We start from the raw sequence: 21,171 nt of genomic DNA on the forward strand, positions 1-21,171 counted from the left end.
GAAGTATCGATGACAAAAATTTGGTGTTAAATATTATATTGTCTCAGTTTCATGCCTGAAAAATCATGAGCTACTACAATGGAGTAACTGATGATTCTTGCTTTTTTAATGCAGACTATTGGTTGGGCCACGTGTGATCCTGAGCACTGGCAATCCAGTCGTATTTGCACTTATATTTCCTATTTGTTGGTTTATCCTATTTGAACTTTGTGGGCCTGGAGGTATGGAATAGTAGGTTCTTAACACTGTTGTCTTATTGGCAGGCAAATCCTAAATCAGAACACCTAGGTTCATTGGTATCTGTAGCTTGATATATATGTAAATTAATGGGAACATACATTTAAACTTCATAGTTTCCACTTTGGGCGCAATCGGCAAATTGGGCACAATTTGCGCTTGAAATTCCACTGGTTAGGTTACAGTTCAAATTTCTGCTAAATGTATTTGCATAATCACAAATGTAAAATCTTCCATGAACCAGTGCAATCAGGCAGCGTAATAGAACGTAATTGTTTTTTTTTCTTTGCATTAAAAAACTCAATATATTTAAGAGTGGTAACCTGGTGCAGTTTTAATAATACGGCTGAAAATGGGTTTATCACAAAAAATAAACATTTTTAATGAGTGCCCAGTCCTCCACCTGTGAGTAACCTGATTTTAAATCATTGAAAATGACAAAAAAGTTATTGAACCATTTATTAGTTTAACTGGTGTACACTAGTCAGTTTCTTAGTAAATTAAACATTTTTAATGCGTTAAAACATTTAAAACGTGCCTACCGCACTGTGTGCCTAAGAAAACGAGCTTAACTTGAAGACCCCTCTCGAACAGCCACAAATGGGAGCAATCGGCGGAAACGTGCCATCCTTGTTATTTCAGTCTGGCGACGGGGCCAGTTTTGTGGGCAGGGCCAGCTTCGGACACAATGATTTTTGATTCAGGGTTAAAGATTACGGAAACTCGATTTGTACTTGACTTAACTTACGCTTGATTTTCTGCGTTCTTTTCGATGATAAAACCAGCGCAATCTAACGGAAACTCTACCCCTATAGTTAGGTCCCAAGGCTACATGATATGCATCCATACAACCCATGAAAACAAAAATACTCCTGCCCTGTGAAAATCCAGGTAATTTTAGTTGTTTGTAGTTGAGGTTAATTAAAGGCCAATAAAGCTGCTTGTAAATTTCAGACTTCAAGTCAATGACTAACTTTGTGACTTTTTTTAAGATTGTGACAAAGTGTGATAATTTGATCCGTGGTACCTGATGTGTGACGGTTGCATACTAAATAAAATCCATGCGAGTGAAATCCCAGCAGTTATGCCAGGATTGCACCTCCTGCAGAACTGTGGCACTGACCCCAGTGAAGTTTGCGGGGTTAAGGAGGAGCCTACAGGTGCGGACCTGTGGCAGTGTGGGGTACACCTGCGGCACTCCCCGCTGAAGACCCCAGAAAGGCCAGTACAAAATATGCAGCCTGGGCGTTGCGGATGACAGGCCCCACGGGGCCCCGTGTCAGAGGGCTACTTAAAAAACGTTGTAACAAAAAAACCTCCCTGTGATTTTCAGAGGTCCATGCCCTGACCCCCAGACAGGACTCACCATTTGCATGCCTATGGAGGCTGGTACACCTCATCTCACTGGGCGCAGTGGCCTCTAAAGATACAGTGGATCCCATTAAGGCCATGAAACAGGAGCTCGCAGGTAAGGAATTCCCGTACTCGACCCCACCTCCTTCACATCAGTGACATTGTTTGGGGCAGGCAGAGGCTCTACTTCCTTACAAGGCCGTAGGAAACTCCTGTGTAAGGCCAGCTGTTCCACTGAACTCTCACCAGAGTTACGGGGTGAGTTTGTTGCAATAGCTGAGGAAATTCGGAGCCTATATCTATTAGTGAATCTCTGACATTGCTCAATGAGTCATAGAATACAGTAATGTTGGGGAGTGGGAGATCTTGAGGTTTGGCAGCAGTGGGGAGAGGGAAATGTTAGGGGTTGGCTGCAGCAGTGTAAAAGGTGGAAGTATTGGAGTACTGGGAATGGGAAGTCCTTAGGTTTGGCAGACTGGGGAGATATTGGTGTTTAGTAGCAATGGATGTTGGGGCTTGATATTGTGAAATACCAAAGTACAACTGCATAATGAAATATTTACGTAAATAGTTTAGAATTCTTAATAGAATAAAAAGAAAATACAGGTGCTGTAAATTATTGGCCTTTGTCTGTATGGCATTGAAAGAGGGCGAGGCCTAGGGACAGCTGATCTGCACTCCAGGGTATTTGAGGTAGCGGCTGACAAAATTGGTCATGGTCCGGGGGTGTATCTTTTAGGGAATCATTAGCATCAAGAGATGTACAAAAGATTTGGAGAGAAGGGAACATAACAATTATCTTTAAAATAGGGCAAAAGGACTATCCTGGAAATTACAGAAGTGACTTGTCAGGTGCTGTAAGGATCAATACTGGGATCTTTGCTACTCAGGTTGTATTTCAGATTTGTAAGTGGAAAGAGATAAAAGTATCAAAATTTGTTGATTACATAAAAATGGGGGGGGGTGCAAACAACTAAGAGCAGGCTGATTAGGTGCAGGGGATTCCAGATACATTGAGAAATTGGGCTGAGAAATGGCAAATGAAATTTAATGTTGATGAGACTAGGGAAGGAGAATAAACATTGGAATTATAAAGTAATGTTGCTCGTTTACAGGATACAGCACAGGAAAAGCACTTGGGGTACTGGTGGGCGGGTTGGTAAACCGTCTGCACAGGCAAAGTGGAGCTTGGGCTGTAAAGCATGTGGAATAGAACACAATGTACAGGATGTGGTATTGAGCCTATAGAGGGCATTAGTCCATCCCCATCTAGAATACTCATTGCAGTTCTGTAGCCAGGAAGGACATCCTGGCACTGGCTGTAATGATAGGGCCTTATAGATTATTAAATAGAATAAGCTAGTTGGCATTATATAGAATTATATAATATTAAGCTAGAGTTATTAGATTAAAAGACACTTCAGAAAGACACAGATGTAACAGACAGGCTTTTAACACGGTGTGGGGGGGGGGGGGGGTCGGGGCGTGGGTGGAAGAGAGAAAGGAATGGCAATTGTTGAATGGACTCCAGTGTAGATAGGGCCGTTTGCAATAAAGATTGGAAGAGTTAAGGCATATAAGGCATGCACAACAAATGATAACAGGTAACCATAACACTCAATTATAGCAGCAGTATTAACAGCGAACATGCAGATAGTGATGACATTTGGTACACACATTTGTCCTACGTAATGAAACATATAAAAATTACAACACTCTGGAGCTCCTGGGGAACTTCTATCTCGTCTTCCTGAGGCTAACGTAAGCAGTCAAGACGACACGCTTGCGATCTCTTGAAGGAGTCCTCAATATGAGAGTATAATTGGTATCTATATCTCATCTACAGTGCATGTAAGGGGGTTGTGTTTTATTATCACATTGACTTCATTTAATAAAGAGTATTAACCAGACCTTTTCAGCGTTTCCTATTCCTCAAACTTGTATTAGAGGTAAAGGACGTATGACAATATCCTATACCACCTCCACACAAGGGTAATAGGGATATATAACAATATCCACATAACCCAACATTGGGGTACTCATCTGATACCTGGCATCAAACACCTGAGTTACAAGGAAAAGCTATAGAAGCTGAGTTTGTTTACACTAGAGAATAAAAACTGAAAAGCTTTTTTAGTCAAAATCCTTAACATGAAGTATTAAAAGTGAGGATTCTCCATTCCTCGCACAGATTCTCCAGATGATTACTGAAAAGTCACCTTTAAATGTACAATACCAAACTTCAACATGCCATCTTTTTCACGTGACTGGAATTACTAGGTAGGATTGACTACCTCTGTGGGAATTGCATAAATGAAATAATGAAGTAGTTGCTAAATTCAACAGTCTGTGCCTGATAATAACAAGTGTGGCTTTGTCATGAAAGAAAAGATTGCACACAATTCCTGAGCAGGACATGTGACAGAATGAGGGGCAGCAGAAGGAGGAGGAAGCAAAGCAAATCCTGACAACTCACTGAGCTAAAGCTGAAGGGGATGGAATTGGGGGAATACAGAAACATAGGAACAGGAGTAGGCCATGTTCGGCCATTCAATGAGATCATGGCTGATCTGTGACCTAACTCCATATACCCACCTTAGCCAAAGGTATTAAGGGATATGGGGCTAACAAAAATCTATCACTCAGATTTAAAATTAACAATTAAGCTAGCAACAACTGCCATTTGCGGAATAGTGTTCCAAACTTCTACCACCCTTTGTGTTTAGAAGTGTTTCCTAACTTCACTCCTGAAAGTGCTGGCTCTAATTTTTAGGCTATAGCCCCGAGTCCTAGACTCCCCAACTAGCAGAAATAGTTTCTTTCTATCCACCCTATCAGTTCCCCTTAATATCTTGAAAATTTCAATCAAATCACCCTTAATCTACTAAATTCCAGGGAATACAACCCTAGTTTGTGTAATCTCTCCTCATAATTTAACCCTTGGAGTCCAGGTATCATTCTAGTAAATCTGCACTGCACTCCCTCCAAGGCCAATATGTCCTTCCTAAGGTGCAGTGCCCAGAACTGAACACAGTACTTCAAGTGTGGTCTAACCAGGGCTTTGTATAGCTGCAGCATAACTTCTACATCCTTGTATTCTAATCCTCTAGATATAAAGGCCAGCATTCCATTAGCCTTATTGATTATTTTCTGTACCTGTCCATGACATTTTAATAATCAATGTTTATGGGCCCCTAAGTCTCTTCGAACCTCCACTGTTTCAAGCTTTTCACCATTTAGAAAGTACTTAATCTGATCTATCCTTTTTAGGTCCAAAGTGGATGACTTCACACTTGCCTACACTGAAATCTATTTGCCACCATTTTGCTCATTCACTTAATCTATTAATATCTCTAATTTTATGCTTCCATCTACATGGCTTACAATGTTGTCTATCTTTGCGTCATCGGCAAACTTGGATATGTGGCTCTCTATCCCATCATCTAAGTTGTTAATAAATAGTGAGTAGTTGAGGCCCCAACACAGATCCCTGTGGGACACCACTATTCACATGCTGCTAATTTGAGTACCTGCCCATTATCCCTACTCTTTGTCTCCTGCTGCTCAGCCAATTTTCTAACCAGGTCAATAATTTGTCCTCCATTCCATGAGCTTCAACTTTAGCTGACAGTCTCTTATGAGGGACTTCATCGAATGGCTTCTTGGAAGTCCATATAAACAACATCCATGGACATGCCCCTGTCCACTACTTCAGTCACCTCTTCAAAAAATACAGTCAGGTTCATCAGGCAGGACCTGCCCTTTACAAATCCATGCTGGCGCACTCTGATCAGTTGAAAATTTTTAAGGTGTTCAGTCACTCTATCTTTAATTATAGACTCTAGTAATTTCCCAACAACAGAAGTTAGGCTAACTGGTCTATAATTCCCTGATTTCCTTCTCTCACCTTTCTTAGGGAGGGCCTGCATCCATAGATGTAAGTGCTGATTAAATGCTCATGGTCCCTTCATATAACCTCTCCCACCTGTATTCACAGCCGCTCCCTCAACCTTCCCATCTCCTGTGGCCTCTCTGCTCCCATGGTCTCAGTCACTGTCAGGACCATCTCTGAACATTTCCTTGTATCTCTCATCATCCACATCCCCCTATCCTTTCCAACCCCATTTCCTTCAGTGACTGCACCTGGAAAAAACTCTCCCCCAAATCACTTATAACTGAACTTTGAAACTCCCAACTGCCGAGCCATATTTCTGCAGCTGTCGATCTGCTCAACCACTCCCTCACTTCCATCTTTGATGCCCTTGTCCCCAGCAAAACCTTTACTCTGTCCCATCCTGGTCGTACCCCTGGTATGATCCCCATCTTCGCTCCCTCAGATCCAAGGGACACAGACTTGAGCATATCTGGCGCACAGTTAGTTTAGCCATCAATCATCATATCTGATTAGATCATATCAGATGCCACTCTCCTCTGCCAAAATTGCCCACTACTCCAGGACCATCCTGGACAGCAAAGAAAACCCCAGCTTCTTTTCTCCATTACCAACCATCTCCTCAAACCCCCTCACCCCAGCTCCCTTCCACTCGCACTACAAACAAGTGTGAGGAGCTGGTGGACTTCTTTGTTACTAAGATTGAGGCCACCTATTCAGCTACCTCTGCTGCTTTCAGTCCTCCCCTTGCCCTAGCCCCGATCATGCGTCTCTCTCTAGCTTCTCTCTCATCACCCCATTCCCTCTTTGAGCTTATATAGGCCATAAGACCCACTCGACACTAAGAATATCCCAACAGTGGACAAACGGGGGGCTCTAGGGGGCGAGGAGCTAAATACGATTAAAATCACTAAGGAATTGGTACTCAGTAAATTAATGGTACTCAAGGCGGATAAATCCCCTGGACCTGATGGCTTACATCCGAGGGTCTTGAGGGAAGTGGCAGTAGGGATTGTGGATGCTTTGGTAATAATTTTCCAAAATTCTCTGGACTCGGCAAAGGTCCCGGCAGATTGGAAAACTGCTAATGTAACACCGTTATTTAAAAAGGGTATTAGGCAGAAGGCTGGAAATTATAGACCAGTTAGCCTAACATCTGTGGTGGGTAAAATTTTGGAGTCTATTATTAAGGAGACAGTAGCGGAACATTTGGATAAACATAATTTAATAGGACAAAGTCAGCATGGCTTTATGAAGGGGAAGTCATGTCTGACAAATTTGCTTGAGTTCTTTGAGGATATAACGTATTTAGACTTCCAGAAGGCATTCGACAAGGTGCCACATAAAAGATTATTGCTCAAGATAAAGAATCACTGGATTGGGGGTAATATTCTGGCATGGGTGGAGGATTGGTTATCTAACAGGAAGCAGAGAGTTGGGATAAATGGTACATTCTCGGACTGGCAACCAGTAGCCAGTGGTGTTCCGCAGGGGTCGGTGCTGGGTCCCCAACTCTTTACAATCTATATTAACGATTTGGAGGAGGGGACCGAGTGTAACATATCAAAGTTTGCAGATGATACAAAGATGGGAGGGAAAGTAGAGAGTGAGGAGGACATAAAAAACCTACAAGGGGATATAGACAGGCTGGGTGAGTGGGCGGAGATTTGGCAGATGCAATATAATATTGGAAAATGTGAGGTTATGCACTTTGGCAGGAAAAATCGGAGAGCAAGTTATTATCTCAATGGCGAGAAACTGGAAAGTACTGCAGTACAAAGGGATCTGGGGGTCCTAGTGCAAGAAAATCAAAAGGTTAGTATGCAGGTGCAGCAGGTGATCAAGAAGGCCAACGGAATGTTGGCTTTTATTGCTAGGGGGATAGAATATAAAAACAGGGAGGTATTGCTGCAGTTATATAAGGTATTAGTGAGACCGCACCTGGAATACTGCATACAGTTTTGGTGTCCATACTTAAGAAAAGACATACTTGCTCTCGAGGCAGTACAAAGAAGGTTCACTCGGTTAATCCCGGGGATGAGGGGGCGGACATATGAGGAGAGGTTGAGTAGATTGGGACTCTACTCATTGGAGTTCAGAAGAATGAGAGGCGATCTTATTGAAACATATAAGATTGTGAAGGGGCTTGATCGGGTGGATGCGGTAAGGATGTTCCCAAGGATGGGTGAAGCTAGAACTAGGGGGCATAATCTTAGAATAAGGGGCTGCTCTTTCAAAACTGAGATGAGGAGAAACTTCTTCACTCAGAGGGTGGTGGGTCTGTGGAATTTGCTGCCCCAGGAAGCTGTGGAAGCTACATCATTAAATAAATTTAAAACAGAAATAGACAGTTTCCTAGAAGTAAAGGGAATTAGGGGTTACGGGGAGCGGGCAGGAAATTGGACATGATTTTAGATTTGAGGTTAGGACCAGATCAGCCATGATCTTATTGAATGGTGGAGCAGGCTCGAGGGGCCGATTGGCCTACTCCTGCTCCTATTTCTTATGTTCTTATGTTCTCCTGCTCGCTTGACCCAATTTATATTCAACTGTTGACCATCCAACTTCCCTTCCTGGCCCCTATGCTAGCTGACATTGTAAGTGATTTCTTCTCCTCAGATACTTTCAAACACACTTTCATCAAACCCCTGCTCAAAATACCCACCCTCGACCCTACTCTCCTTGATAACTGCCACCCCATCTCCAACTTCACTTTCCTCTTCATGTGTTGTTGCCTCCCAAAACCATGCCCAGCTCTCCCTACACCTTCATTTGAATCTCTCCAGTGAATTTTCTGGCCCTGCCATAGCACTGGAATGGCCTTAACCAAAATCACAACGACATCTTCTGTGACTGCGACCATGGTGCATTATTCCTCCTCGAACCCTCTTTGACATAGTCCACCATACCATCCTTCTCCAACGCCTTTGCTGTTTTGACCAGCTCAGTGGGCCTGCCTTCACTTTGTTGCGTGCTTACCTATCTGATCATAGCCAGAGCATCTCCAGCAATGGTTTCTCTTCCCACCCTGGCACCATTACCTCTGGACTCCCCCAAGGATCAATCCTTGGTTCGGTTCCCTTCCTCTTCCTCATTTACATGCTGCCTCTCAGCAACATCACCAAAACAACAGTGGGAGAGGCAAAGAAATGGATGACGAGAGACATAAAATGGGATGTACTCTCTTGGGTAGATATTGGAATGCGTTGAGCCCTGTTTTTGGGCGTAAAACAGGCACACCTATTTAGCAGTGGGACGGCCTAATCTGCACAAACGTCGGTCCCACTGCTAAATTCGTGGGATCCATTTCTTAGGCAGTTTTCCATACTGCAAGAGGTCACTACCCCAATACAGTGTGCAACTGTACCGTGCTTTAAATATGTGACTGACTTACCTGCTGTAATATCATGCTGAATAATATAGTAAAAACTCACTTTTTCAGGTTGGCCACTTACAGATAGAAGTATTTTAATCAGCATGGTGGCTGCTGCGGACAAAGACCATAAGAGATAGGAGCAGGGGTAGGCCATTTGGCCCTTCGAGCCTGCTCTGCCATTTAATAAGATCATGGCTGATCTGAAACATCAACATTAAATCTGCATCTGAAACTAAAATGTATTTATCCTTAAGTTACATTTCCAAATGCAGGAACATGGTGAAGGAATATACAGCCACCGCATTTCTACTTGATATTTGTTCTCTGGAAGACTGCCACATCACTCACTGTTGGTGCAGTTCATATTCACACACACGGACAGGTGTTGTTCTTGCTAGAAAGGAAGCCTATACTATTTACAGAAATTTTCCATCTAGTATTATTAGATCAAGATTAATTCCTATATTGTTTTCAGTGTTGCATAAAAGAAACCTGTCACAAGTCACATGAAATGCAGAATAGGAATGTAATGGTTTCTTAAAAAGATTGAAGAAATGCACCTTAATAATGTTACATGGAACTTATTTTATTTGGTTATGGCAACTAATTAATGACTGGTGCACAGCACTTCAGGCTTTATCTAACAGATTTCCCTCCATATGTCACACTGAATACAGCCACATAGATGTTTTTGGCGCTGGCATCAAAAGATTAATGTCAGGCACTGGTATAACATGCCGATGCTAATCTGAGGCTATTGCAAGGAGTCATCTACAACTGCCGCCATTTTCACTGAGGTACAGAGAGGGCTTGAGGTGGAGGAAAGGAGAAAGGGATTAATACAACCCTATTTTTAAAATCATTTTCTTAATATGTACAGACTACTTGTTTGTAGGATGTGAGGTTTGAACTCTGACTAAATTTTGAGAGTGTAGTCATAACAGAAAATTGATCTTCCTACCCATAGTAGCTCAAAATGTTCCCAGTGGGGGGGAAAAAAAAGCAGTCAATCCATTTCCAATGTGGATTGATCCAAGATAGCTGAGTAAATCAGAAGCTTACCAGAGCAGAGGAGTTCATCCATGTTAAATTTAACTTGTACATGAAAATCTGATCAGCAAGGGTTAAACACTATTTTCCTCACCTTACCCCGTTGGCTAGAAGCCATACTCACTTATAAGGATAGGGTTAATCAGACTTTTCTGAAGTTTACTAACATTATACTGCCACTGATTTCTCATTGTATTGTAGTAATGTTAGCCATTAGTTGTTGTTTGTTAAGTAGGAACGTATGGTTACATTCTAAAGTAGTGACCACTGAAGTTTTGAACTGAGGCTGACCCTATAGTAATGGTCAGTTTCAGGATGAAATAATCACCCGAGTAATGAGGGAACTTAATTAAAGACGTCCCCATTGCATACGGGTTCAGGGAGCTGTAATCATTGATAATAGCTGCAAGGAAAGGAATTAGTCCTGCAAAAGCAACACTTCTGGGTATTCATCTTTTTAATTTGGGTTTCTGTGGAATCAGGAGATTAATTCTGCATCATTTGGTACCAGTCAAAGACAGATTTATAATTAAAGGTTTTTCTTGGTGGAATAGTTATATGAAGCTATTGATAAGATAACAAAGTAAGGGAGTTATACCGATCTCGTTAGCCAAATAGAAAAAGAGCTCATTAAGTAAGGAAACTAGTTTATTAACTAAAGTTATTGGTATGGGACAAGTTCAATTAAATTCCCCTTGTATGGCGTTATAATTTAACTTTTGTATAATCATGTAATGCAAAAATTGTCATGTAGAGGGGGTGAGAGAAATGTATAAAAAGTGGCAGTTTGTACAGATGTCTGGGATTTGAAAAGAGTCTGATCAACCTATATAGAGCTCAGAACTGTAACACGTTTGAGACCCAACCAATCCATGCCCTGGTGCAGTTGTAAGTTCTGTTAAGTGTATGTTAAGTACTATTGCATGTAGTTTATGCTTAATAAACTATGAACGCTGGCCTCAACGTCTAAGAACCTTACTGATTTGAGTAGATAGAACATCTAATCAAATACAAACCATCCTCTAACACACTGACAAAGGTTAAGTGACTCATTAATGGTTGCTAAGGTGCTCAGTGACCATAATTTAATCTAATTGAATAATTTATTTCAGCCATCTAATAGACAGTAAATTAACATGCAAATATGGACAATACTGGACATAGGAATCAGCTCAAAATATGTAATCAAAATGGAAAATGCTGGGAAACACTCAGCAGGTCAGGCAGTATCAGTGGAGAGAGAAACATAGTTAACATTTCAAATTGATGACCTTTTATCAGCACTAAATATGTTTTGTGAATATTCACTAGGATTCTTTCGCATACAGCACCCACAGAGTTAAGGCTGGGCAGGCTCCATGAACGCCGACAAATGGCAAAGCTGTCAAGATGGACAACGGATGCAAGAATGCCAAAGAGTTCCAAGAGAAGCTAATGAAGCAATATACTGCAAACAAGAACAACAAAGTGTTTGGACTTCATGTCATTCTATGGCCCTTTATGTGCCACATTTAAACTTTGTGATTTCAAAAACATACCATGAAAATGCATTATCACAGAATATATACAACATGGACACTAATGCTGCATTCAGTAATCTAAAATTGATAAGATTATAGACACCATACAAAGTAAAAGCATGAGAAACGTGCTATAAATTTAAGCAGGGAACTAATAATTTTTTTATTCGTTCATGGGATGTGGGTGTCGGTGGCGAGGCCGGCATTTATTGCCCATCCCTAATTGCCCTTGAGAAGGTGGTGGTGAGCAGCCTTCTTGAACCACGGCAGACCATGTGGTGAAGGTTCTCCCACAATGCTGTTAGGAAGGGAGTTCCAGGATTTTGACCCAGCGACGATGAAGGAACGGTGATATATTTCCAAGTCGGGATGGTGTGTGACTTGTAGGGGAACGTGCAGGTGGTGTTGTTCCCATGTGCCTGCTGCTCTTGTCCTTCCAGGTGGTAGAGGTCGCGGGTTTGGGAGGTGCTGTCGAAGAAGTCTTGGCGAGTTGCTGCAGTGCATCCTGTAGATGGTACACACTGCAGCCACAGTGCGCTGGTGGTGAAGGGAGTGAATGTTTAGGGTGGTGGAAGGGGTGCCAATCAAGCAGGCTGCTTTGTCCTGGATGGTGTCGAGCTTCTTGAGTGTTGTTGGAGCTGCACTCATCCAGGCAAGTGCAGAGTATTCCATCACACTCCTGACTTGTGCCTTGTAGATGGTGGAAAGGCTTTGGGTAGTCAGGAGGTGAGTCACTCGCCGCAGAACACCCAGCCTCTGACCTGCTCTTGTAGCCACAGTATTTATATGGCTGGTCCAGTTAAGTTTCTGGTCAATGGTGACCCCCAGGATGTTGATGGTGGGGGATTCGGCGATGGTAATGCCTTTGAATGTCAAGGGGAGGTGGTTAGACTCTCTCTTGTTGAAGATGGTCATTGCCTGGCACTTATGAGCCCAAGCCTGGATGTTGTCCAGGTCTTGCTGCATGCGGGCTCAGACTGCTTCATTATTTGAGGGGTTGCGAATGGAACTGAACACTGTGCAATTATCAGCGAACATCCCCATTTCTGACCTTATGATGGAGGGAAGGTCATTGATTAAGCAGCTGAAGATGGTTGGGCCTAGGACACTGCCCTGAGGAACTCCTGCAGCAATGCCCTGGGGCTGAGATGATTGGCCTCCAACAACCACTACCATCTTCCTTTGTGCTAGGTATGACTCCAGATTCCCCGATTCCCATTGACTTCAATTTTACTAGGGCTCCTTGGTGCCACATTCAGTCAAATGCTGCCTTGATGTCAAGGGCAGTCACTCTCACCTCACCTCTGGAATTCAGCTCTTTTGTCCATGTTTGGACCAAGGCTGTAATGAGGTCTGGCGCCGAGTGGTCCTGGCAGAACCCAAACTGAGCATCGGTGAGCAGGTTATTGGTGAGTAAGTGCCGCTTGATAGCACTGTCGACAACACCTTCCATCACTTTGCTGATGATTGAGAGTAGACTGATGGGGCGGTAATTGGCCGGATTGGATTTGTCCTGCTTTTTGTGGATGGGACATACCTGGGCAATTTTCCACATTGTCGGGTAGATGCCAGTGTTGTAGCTGTACTGGAACAGCTTGGCTAGAGGCGCAGCTAGTTCTGGAGCACAAGTCTTCAGCACTACAGCCGGGATGTTGTCGGGGCCCATAGCCTTTGCTGTATCAAGTGCACTCAGCCGTTTCTTAATATCACGTGGAGTGAATCGAATTGGCTGAAGACTGGCTTCTGTGATGGTGGGGATATCAGGAGGAGGCCGAGATGGATCATCCACTGGGCACGTCTGGCTGAAGAAGATGGTTGCAAACGCTTCAGCCTTGTCTTTTGCAGTCACGTGCTGGACTCCGCCATCATTGAGGATAGAGATGTTTACAGAGCCTCCTCCTCCAGTTAGTTGTTTAATTGTCCACCACCATTCACGACTGGGTGTGGCAGGACTGCAGAGCTTTGATCTGATCCGTTGGTTGTGGAATCGCTTAGCCCTGTCTATAGCATGTTGCTTCCGCTGTTTAGCATGCAAGTCCTGAGTTGTAGCTTCACCAGGTTGGCACCTCATTTTTAGGTACGCCTGGTGCTGCTCCTGGCATGCTCTTCTACACTCCTCATTGAACCAGGGTTGATCCCCTGGCTTGTTGGTAATGGTAGAGTGAGGAATATGCCGGGCCATGAGGTTACAGATTGTGTTGGAATACAATTCTGCTGCTGCTGATGGCCCACAGCGCCTCATGGATGCCCAGTTTTGAGCTGGTGGATCTGTTCTGAATCTATCCCATTTAGCATGGTGGTAGTGCCACACAACACTTTGGATGGTGTCCTCAGTGTGAAGACGGGACTTCGTCTCCACGAGGACTGTGCGGTGGTCACTCCTACCAATACTGTCATGGACAGATGCATTTGCGACAGGTAGATTGGTGAGGACGAGGTCAAGTAAGTTCTTCCCTCGTGTTGGTTCGCTCACCACCTGCCGCAGGCCCAGTCTGGCAGCTGTGTCCTTCAGGACTCAGCCAGCTCGGTCAGTAGTGGTGCTACTGAGCCACTCTTGGTGATGGACATTGAAGTCCCCCACCCAGAGTACATTCTATGCCCTTGCTACCCTCAGTGCTTCCTCCAAGTGCTGCTCAACATGGAGGAGGACTGATTCATTAGCTGAGGGAGGGCAGTAGGTGGTAATCAGCAGGCGGTTTCCTTGCCCATGTTTGACCTGATGCCATGAGATTTCATGGGGTCCAGAGTCAATGTTGAGGACTCCCAGGGCCACTCCCTCCTGACTGTATACCACTGTACCGCCACCTCTGATGGAAGAGTCTGGGATGTTGGCTGAAAGGTCTGATTCTGTGAGTATGACTATGTCAGGCTGTGGAATAGCTCTCCCAATTTTGGCACAAGTCCCCAAATGTCAGTGAGGAGAACTTTGCAGGGTCGACTGGGCTTGGTTTGCCTTTGTCGTGTTCGATGCCTAGTGGTCCGATGCCGCGTGGTCCGTCCGGTTTTATTCTTATTGTGACTTTTTTAAAATGAGATTTTACAACTGAGTTGCTTGCTCGACCATTTCAGAGGGCAATTATGAGCCAACCACATTGCTGTGGATCTGGAGTCACATATAGGCCAGGCCGGGTAAGGAGGGCAGGTTTCCTTCCCTCAAGGACATTAGCGAACCAGATGGGTTTTTATGACAATCTGGTAGTTTCATGGCCACCATTACTGGTCTCGTATTTTAATTACAGATTTTTATTTAATTAATTGAATTTTTATTCAATTGAATTTAAATTCCCCAGCTGCCGTGGCAGGATTTGAACTCATGATTACTAGTCCAGTAACATAACCACTATGCTACCATACCCATATTTTCTCCCGGCAACACACTTATCAGACAAAGCAAAAACAGAGTGAAAGTAGTAAAAAATATGCAGTGATTTGAAATAAAATCAAAAAATGATGGAATTACAGTGAGTCAGTCAGCACCTATAAAAACACAAGGTAACATTTCAAGCATATCCTTTATTAAAACTGAAAACTAAAACATAAGCTAGAATTTTAGTAAGTCTGATGAAGGCTCTACACTCTAAACAGTAACCTGTGTATTTCCAGCATTTGTTGCTTTTATTTCAGATTTTCAGTGATTGCAGATTTTAATTTTAAAAAATTATATGCAGCGATTTGCTGGCAGAACAGAAAAAGCACATTGAAGAGTCTGGGCCTACAAACTGTAGCATACACAGGCTGATATGAACTCTCCACAGAAAAGTAGCTGGATTTATGTAAATGTCAACCATGACCATCAAATTTAATAAATAAACCAGTAACCAGTACATGACTCTATAAACATGACATTTAAATGTAATTAATCATACTACAATTGTTAGACAAACCTGTGTGAGATTTCCTGTAAAACTTTCCAGCAGCAGTAACACCAATGAGATTTATTTTTAAAAAAGGGATCTGTAAAAAGTTTAAATTGCAGGTCAATGGAAAACATCAAAGCTTGAGGCAGGAACGTTTGCAAAGCAGAACCTCAACCTGTATCTCCAGGGTGTAAGTAATTTACAAGTGAGTTAGTGGTTTGACTTTTCCTAGATTAATTTAATAAATGATTGAGACAGAAGCTTCAGTTATGGAAGAAGTGATGCTGATTGATTGTGGATAACTAACTTAATGAGTCGGATAAGGTGCCAGCCTCATTTGCAGAGTACATGGAGTATTTAACCTCTGTCCAGCCACTTATCTTGGGTTTATTCTCTGGGACTTTAAGGGTTCTGTCTTCTATGGGTGATTTGTCAGATTTGGTCTGAATATGGATTACCACAAGAGAGTTGTTGATGGGTAACGTTAAGAGGATTTCTTCAGCAGGCAAGAGATCATTTTGCCAGACTTGGGAAAGTATATAAATTCTCACAAACCACTCTAGTGCAACACAAAATCCTGGCAATTTGTGAATGCAGACAATTTCAGCAGGATTCTGAGGGGTCATGGACTCAACCAGGAGCCAATATGGGTCTTATAGTCAGTCATCAAAAGAACTATGAATAAGGCATGGTATATGGGAGGTACGGGGTTACTCTGGCTGAGAGGTTTTTGACTCGTTGTCAGACTCGTAACAACCACAGACATGAGCTAATTTCTGTACACCTATTGGGCCAGTGGGATTGGCTGCTGCTGGATGATGCAGTTAACATTTGTGTTAATGAATCTTGTGTCTTAGCAACCTATGGCAACCTGACATCCAAAGCAAGTTCTCTCATGGCTGCTTTTTAAACAGATCCTTATGATAACTTTTCCTGGTATTTGCAGATAGCTTTGAGAGGAGCATCTGTTATCCAAAATTAACTGATTCTAGGAATTGTCTATGAACCAAGTCTGTCTCACGATTAATCAGCCTCAGTGTTCTACATATCAAGTTTCAGGAATTTCCATTTTTATTTTTATACTTCATCCACAGAGGGGGTTTTGCAGTAACAGAAAATACACACAATATGTGAGTTAGGCCAGCAAAGATACATGCAAGATAAACAGGTACACCAAATAGTTATACAGCACAGCTACAGAGCATAAGTAGCTTCCTACCAAGAATGGGCTTCAAAAAGGAAAGAAAATGAAGGCCAATTGTTCTCTCTGGGCCCCTGCTGTGTGCATGACAAAGACAGCATACCTAGGGTTACCAACTCTTCAGGATTGTCCTAAAGTTTCTAAGAATTGAAGATTAGTCTCCTGGACACTGCTGCAAGCAATTAGGGAGAAAAAACACTGGGGCATTAAAAAAGTGCGTATTTTTAAATTTTCTATGAACACTTTCATTTATTAGTTCTAGAAATATTGGAGATGGGGAAAATAGGCTGTTTGAGGTGGGAGATCATGTGATGAAACATCCAGGAATACATCTAACTAGAGTTGGTAGCCCTAAGCGTATCTGAGGTGCCCACAGCTTTCATGTACTGGGCTATTTGCATGTCCCAAGCACACTTCTGGTACTGGTGTGCATCATGGGAGGGACTTACATTGGGATCAGGAGGGGGTGGAAAAAGGAGTGTAGTTGCAGGTCTGAGAGGCCTACAGCAATACTTCTGGCTGCCAGTATCAGGACCCTCTTGTTGCTGCTGGAGGGGAGCAGCCAGGAGACCCCGAGGCCTGAAGATTGTCCTAAAGGGATAGAACGTGTTAAAATTAGATCTTCAGCCTTTAGACCGGCTCCGGAATCCCACAACGCAAGGTTTCTTCAGGTGCTCTGAGGCCAATGAGAAGAGGAGAGGTGGGAGAGCCAGGAATGACCCCCAACCCTGCCTTATTGTATATATGTAGGCTGTATTGTTGATAGAAAATGTAAGCATTCTAATTTGACACTTGAGGGACAGAGTGCAAGAGACAAGACAGAAAAAGGGAGACAAAAAGAGCAGAAGTGAGAGATGCAAACAGACACAGAGATACTCTTCAAGGAAACAATCACAAAGCACTGAATTTAATATTTGCAGAGATCTCTAAGTTACAAATCTATGCTACCAGAACTGGAATGTCCACAACGATCCCCTCCCCTGGTGCTGTAAACCTATGTCCTCCTACTTCCCTAACCACTGGCAAGTGCCAGGAATCCACCATGAGCCAAACTCCACATACTACCCCCCAGTCACAGTACATCATCTAATTATATACTGGACAGACTTGTGGAATTTAATCCTCAAAGCACCAGGAAAGCTCCAAGAAAGCCAAATAATAAAAATTCAGTCACTGTAAATCAATGGCTTTGATTTTGTCTCCAACATGGCATAAACACCACTATTGTTATAAAACATGAACACCAGAGATTTGCTAGTAACTAAAATAAATCCAAAACATTCAAATGTATTTTAATCTACGTAGTACTTAACGTGTTCCTTTAATATAAAGAGAGTACTAGATAGAGAAAAGCAAATCATCCAGCTGCATTAGATTTTAAAATGCTTTGAAATATTTAATTATGACCCTTGATTGAGTATTTGGTCCAGAAGTTATCTTTTGTATGTGTTTAATCCAGTTTTTTGTAAACACAATTCTATCAATGCTGAATCATAATGAGCACACCATGCTTTTCGTCATTTCTTTACTTGCAAAACAATTTCCATTCTGAAGTCATATCTATTACTTTGAATGTAAAAAATTACATGTACTGTACCTTCGCTCTTTCCCTAATGTTAGGGAATTGATGCCTTATTTGAAGGTCAGCTGGAGTGATGAGATGCAATGGTGCGTCTATAACACCCATCACTAAACCACGGATTATGCCATCTTGGTGCAGTTGGTACCAGTTACCTCTTGCTCAGAAAGTTGTGGGTTTGCAATCCCAAACCAGAGCTCAAACACATATTCTAGGTTAACACTCCAACAACAACTTGCATTCATATATCACCTTTAATGTAGTAAAATCCCATGGCGTTTCACAGGATCGATTCTCAAACAAAATTTGATGCTGAATCACAGAGATATTAGGACAGGTGACCAAAAGCTTGGTCAAAGATAGGTTTTGAGGAGCGTCTTGAAGGAGGAGAGAGATGTAGAGAGGCAGAAAGGTTTAGGGAGAGAATTCCACAGCTGCGGGCTTAGGCAGCTGAAAGCACAGCCGCCATTGGTGGAGTAAAGAAAATTGGGGATGTGCTGGAGGCCCGAATTAGAGAAGCGCAGAGATATCGGAGGGTTGCAAGGCTGGAGGAGGTTACAGAGATGGGGAGGGGTGAGACCATGTAATGCCATCCAGTGTGATGTTGAAAGAATTCTGCGCTGTGGGCGGTGCTGCCCTTTGGATGAGACACTAAATTGTGTGGACATTAAAGGCAGTCAGAAGCAAGTCCAAGAGTGCCTGTGCTCAAAACAAAACAAAATTAAAATCACTCCATAAAGTTGATCCCAGCTGCAGTAATCACTATCAAACTTTCAGCAATCTTCAGGCTCACAAACTCAATTACCACAAATCTCAGCTGCACCATAATATTTTTCAGTCTAACTTACTACTATGCATTGCGAGTGTAAAACCAGGAAATTTGGGGCTGCAGTGCTGCTGGCTCTCATTTAAATATATTTAAATCAGCTGCATGGGGACATGACAGAGTGATCATGGGAAAGGCCAATTTGTGTTAGAATATTCAGCTGCTTCGATTTTGGGAGAGAAAAACAGTGAAACAACTTCAACCCCTATTTGTTGGCAGTAAAGTGAGTGAGCTCAAGTTTAGGTTCCAAATGTACCAAAAACAGTGTGGCATTTTGGGACCATTGTTTCTAATTGGTTCAAGTTTTTTGTAATGATTTGCCAGAATACAATATCATTAAATTTACCAATGACAAATTGAAAAACACAGCTCCTTTCATTCTCTCCTATCAATATGTTTTGTTTACAATAGGTCCAGGATAAGAAAATCTTCCATACTGTATTCAATTGTAAACAATTTTACAACACCAAGTTATAGTCCAGCAATTTTATTTTAAATTCACAAGCTTTCGGAGGCTTCCTCCTTTTCGACATTTACCTGACGAAGGAGGAAGCCTCCGAAAGCTTGTGAATTTAAAATAAAATTGCTGGACTATAACTTGGTGTTGTAAAATTGTTTACAATTGTCAACCCCAGTCCATCACCGGCATCTCCACATCATACTGTATTCACTCAGTGATCGCCTCTGAGAAAATGCTGCAAAATGAGGCTTTGGAACAATTGCAACAGAATTGTACAGGATCTGAGAGAACTTTCAGTTTTGATATTATTCTGAATTTGACAGTGTAAGAGTAATGATATCACCATTATATAATAAGCAATATTTTCAGTTCTAATTGCCTATCAGTAATAGCCTGGAGTTTAACTTTAAACAAGATCATTCTTATCTAAATTACACTTAAAGACAAATGGTTGTCTGGAGATTATATGACAGTAGCTAATTGAATTGGCAACCAGGAGCTAATGAAGCCACTTGCAAAGCAAATGTAATTTTACAAAATAATCTTCATACTCCATCACATTTAACTTCTTTGGTCCCCTTTATTGATGAAAATATCTAAAAAATAGGGAGAAATCCCACCTACCTTTTGGTTGAGGCCATTCAGAGCACAATTACTATATTTCTTTCTGTTGGTTTGGGGCTTTGGGTGACCGAAGATGTGTTAGCATACTAAGTATTACATTTGTAAGAAATATCTAGCAATATATAGTATATCTATAATATATTAACAATCTTATCTCTGTGTGCACTTGCTGCCTACAAAATCTTTGTTCCTATTGTCAATTTTCCCCATTATAAATTCTACTGTCTATCAAAGGAGAACCGGCTATGAGGTAGGGAGAGACAAAAACATGTTTTAGAAGCGGCAAAGGATATCAAAAAATTAAATGAGAAAACCCAAGAGAATAAGCATCAATGTTACGAGAAAATTGGAGTCAGGATTCAAAACAAAATTAGAAGCATTAATAACTTGAGCAATATGATGATAGCTATAACAGAGGTGCAGTTTCCATTTGAACAGGACTGTGAATTTAATATTCCTGGTTATAATATTCTCAGGAAGGGGGTTGGGTGGCAGTGTTAGTGAAGGATTCTATCAGTGCTAGGTTGTAAGGGTCTCCTAGAGGGTTATGTTAAGACAGAATCCGTATGGATAAAGAAATATGAAGGGAAATGGTACAACTCTTGGTGTCCATTACAGGACAGTGGAGATTAGATACAGGTGGAGGAGACCTGCAGATATTTCACAGACATATGCAACAATGGAGCAATAATATTGGGTGATTTTAGTTACCCCAAGATAGAGAAATGAAGGTAATGCATGTGGTCGAAATGATTGTTTCCTAGATCAGAATGGTTCTAGTTCAACAAGGAAAGAAGCAATGCTTAATTTAATTCTGGGCAATTCAATAGGATAATAACTGATTTGAAAGTAATAGAATAATTGGGAAATAGTAACCACAACATAGTTCAATGTAAAAACAGAAAAGGATAATGAAAAGGGTTAAGGGTGCCAGTCCAGTAAAAGACAAGACGAAAGGAGATCTGCAGGAAAGTTAACCACCTTGTCAATGTATTAGCAGTGGGAAATCTTTGAATAGGAGATACATAAAGTACAAAATAAATATATTACTATAAGGTGAAAATAGGATTTTTGGCTAAGGAAAATAGATGGCCACATGTGTCAGAGTCAAAGCCCATAGAATGGTGAGTTGTCTACCTGGAGCTAGAGCAGTACACATAGAGAAAGATTATATGGGATACTGAAGGGGTTAGGAC

At 42.0% G+C, this 21,171-nt stretch overlaps 1 long non-coding RNA gene across 1 annotated transcript in view; it reads left to right on the top strand.

Annotated features, from left to right (window-relative positions):
* The window catches only part of LOC137341716 (uncharacterized), a 68,697-nt gene extending 49,442 nt beyond the window's left edge, over positions 1-19,255 (top strand). Inside the window, exons 2-3 of the long non-coding RNA XR_010967090.1 lie at positions 1,571-1,705; positions 11,220-19,255. This is a non-coding gene — a long non-coding RNA (uncharacterized lncRNA). The remainder of the gene's footprint in view (positions 1-1,570; positions 1,706-11,219) is intronic.
* The last annotated feature ends 1,916 nt before the right edge of the window (positions 19,256-21,171 follow it).

The sequence above is a fragment of the Heptranchias perlo genome, chromosome 2 (genome assembly GCF_035084215.1).
Source record: "Heptranchias perlo isolate sHepPer1 chromosome 2, sHepPer1.hap1, whole genome shotgun sequence".
Lineage (NCBI taxonomy): Eukaryota > Metazoa > Chordata > Chondrichthyes > Hexanchiformes > Hexanchidae > Heptranchias > Heptranchias perlo.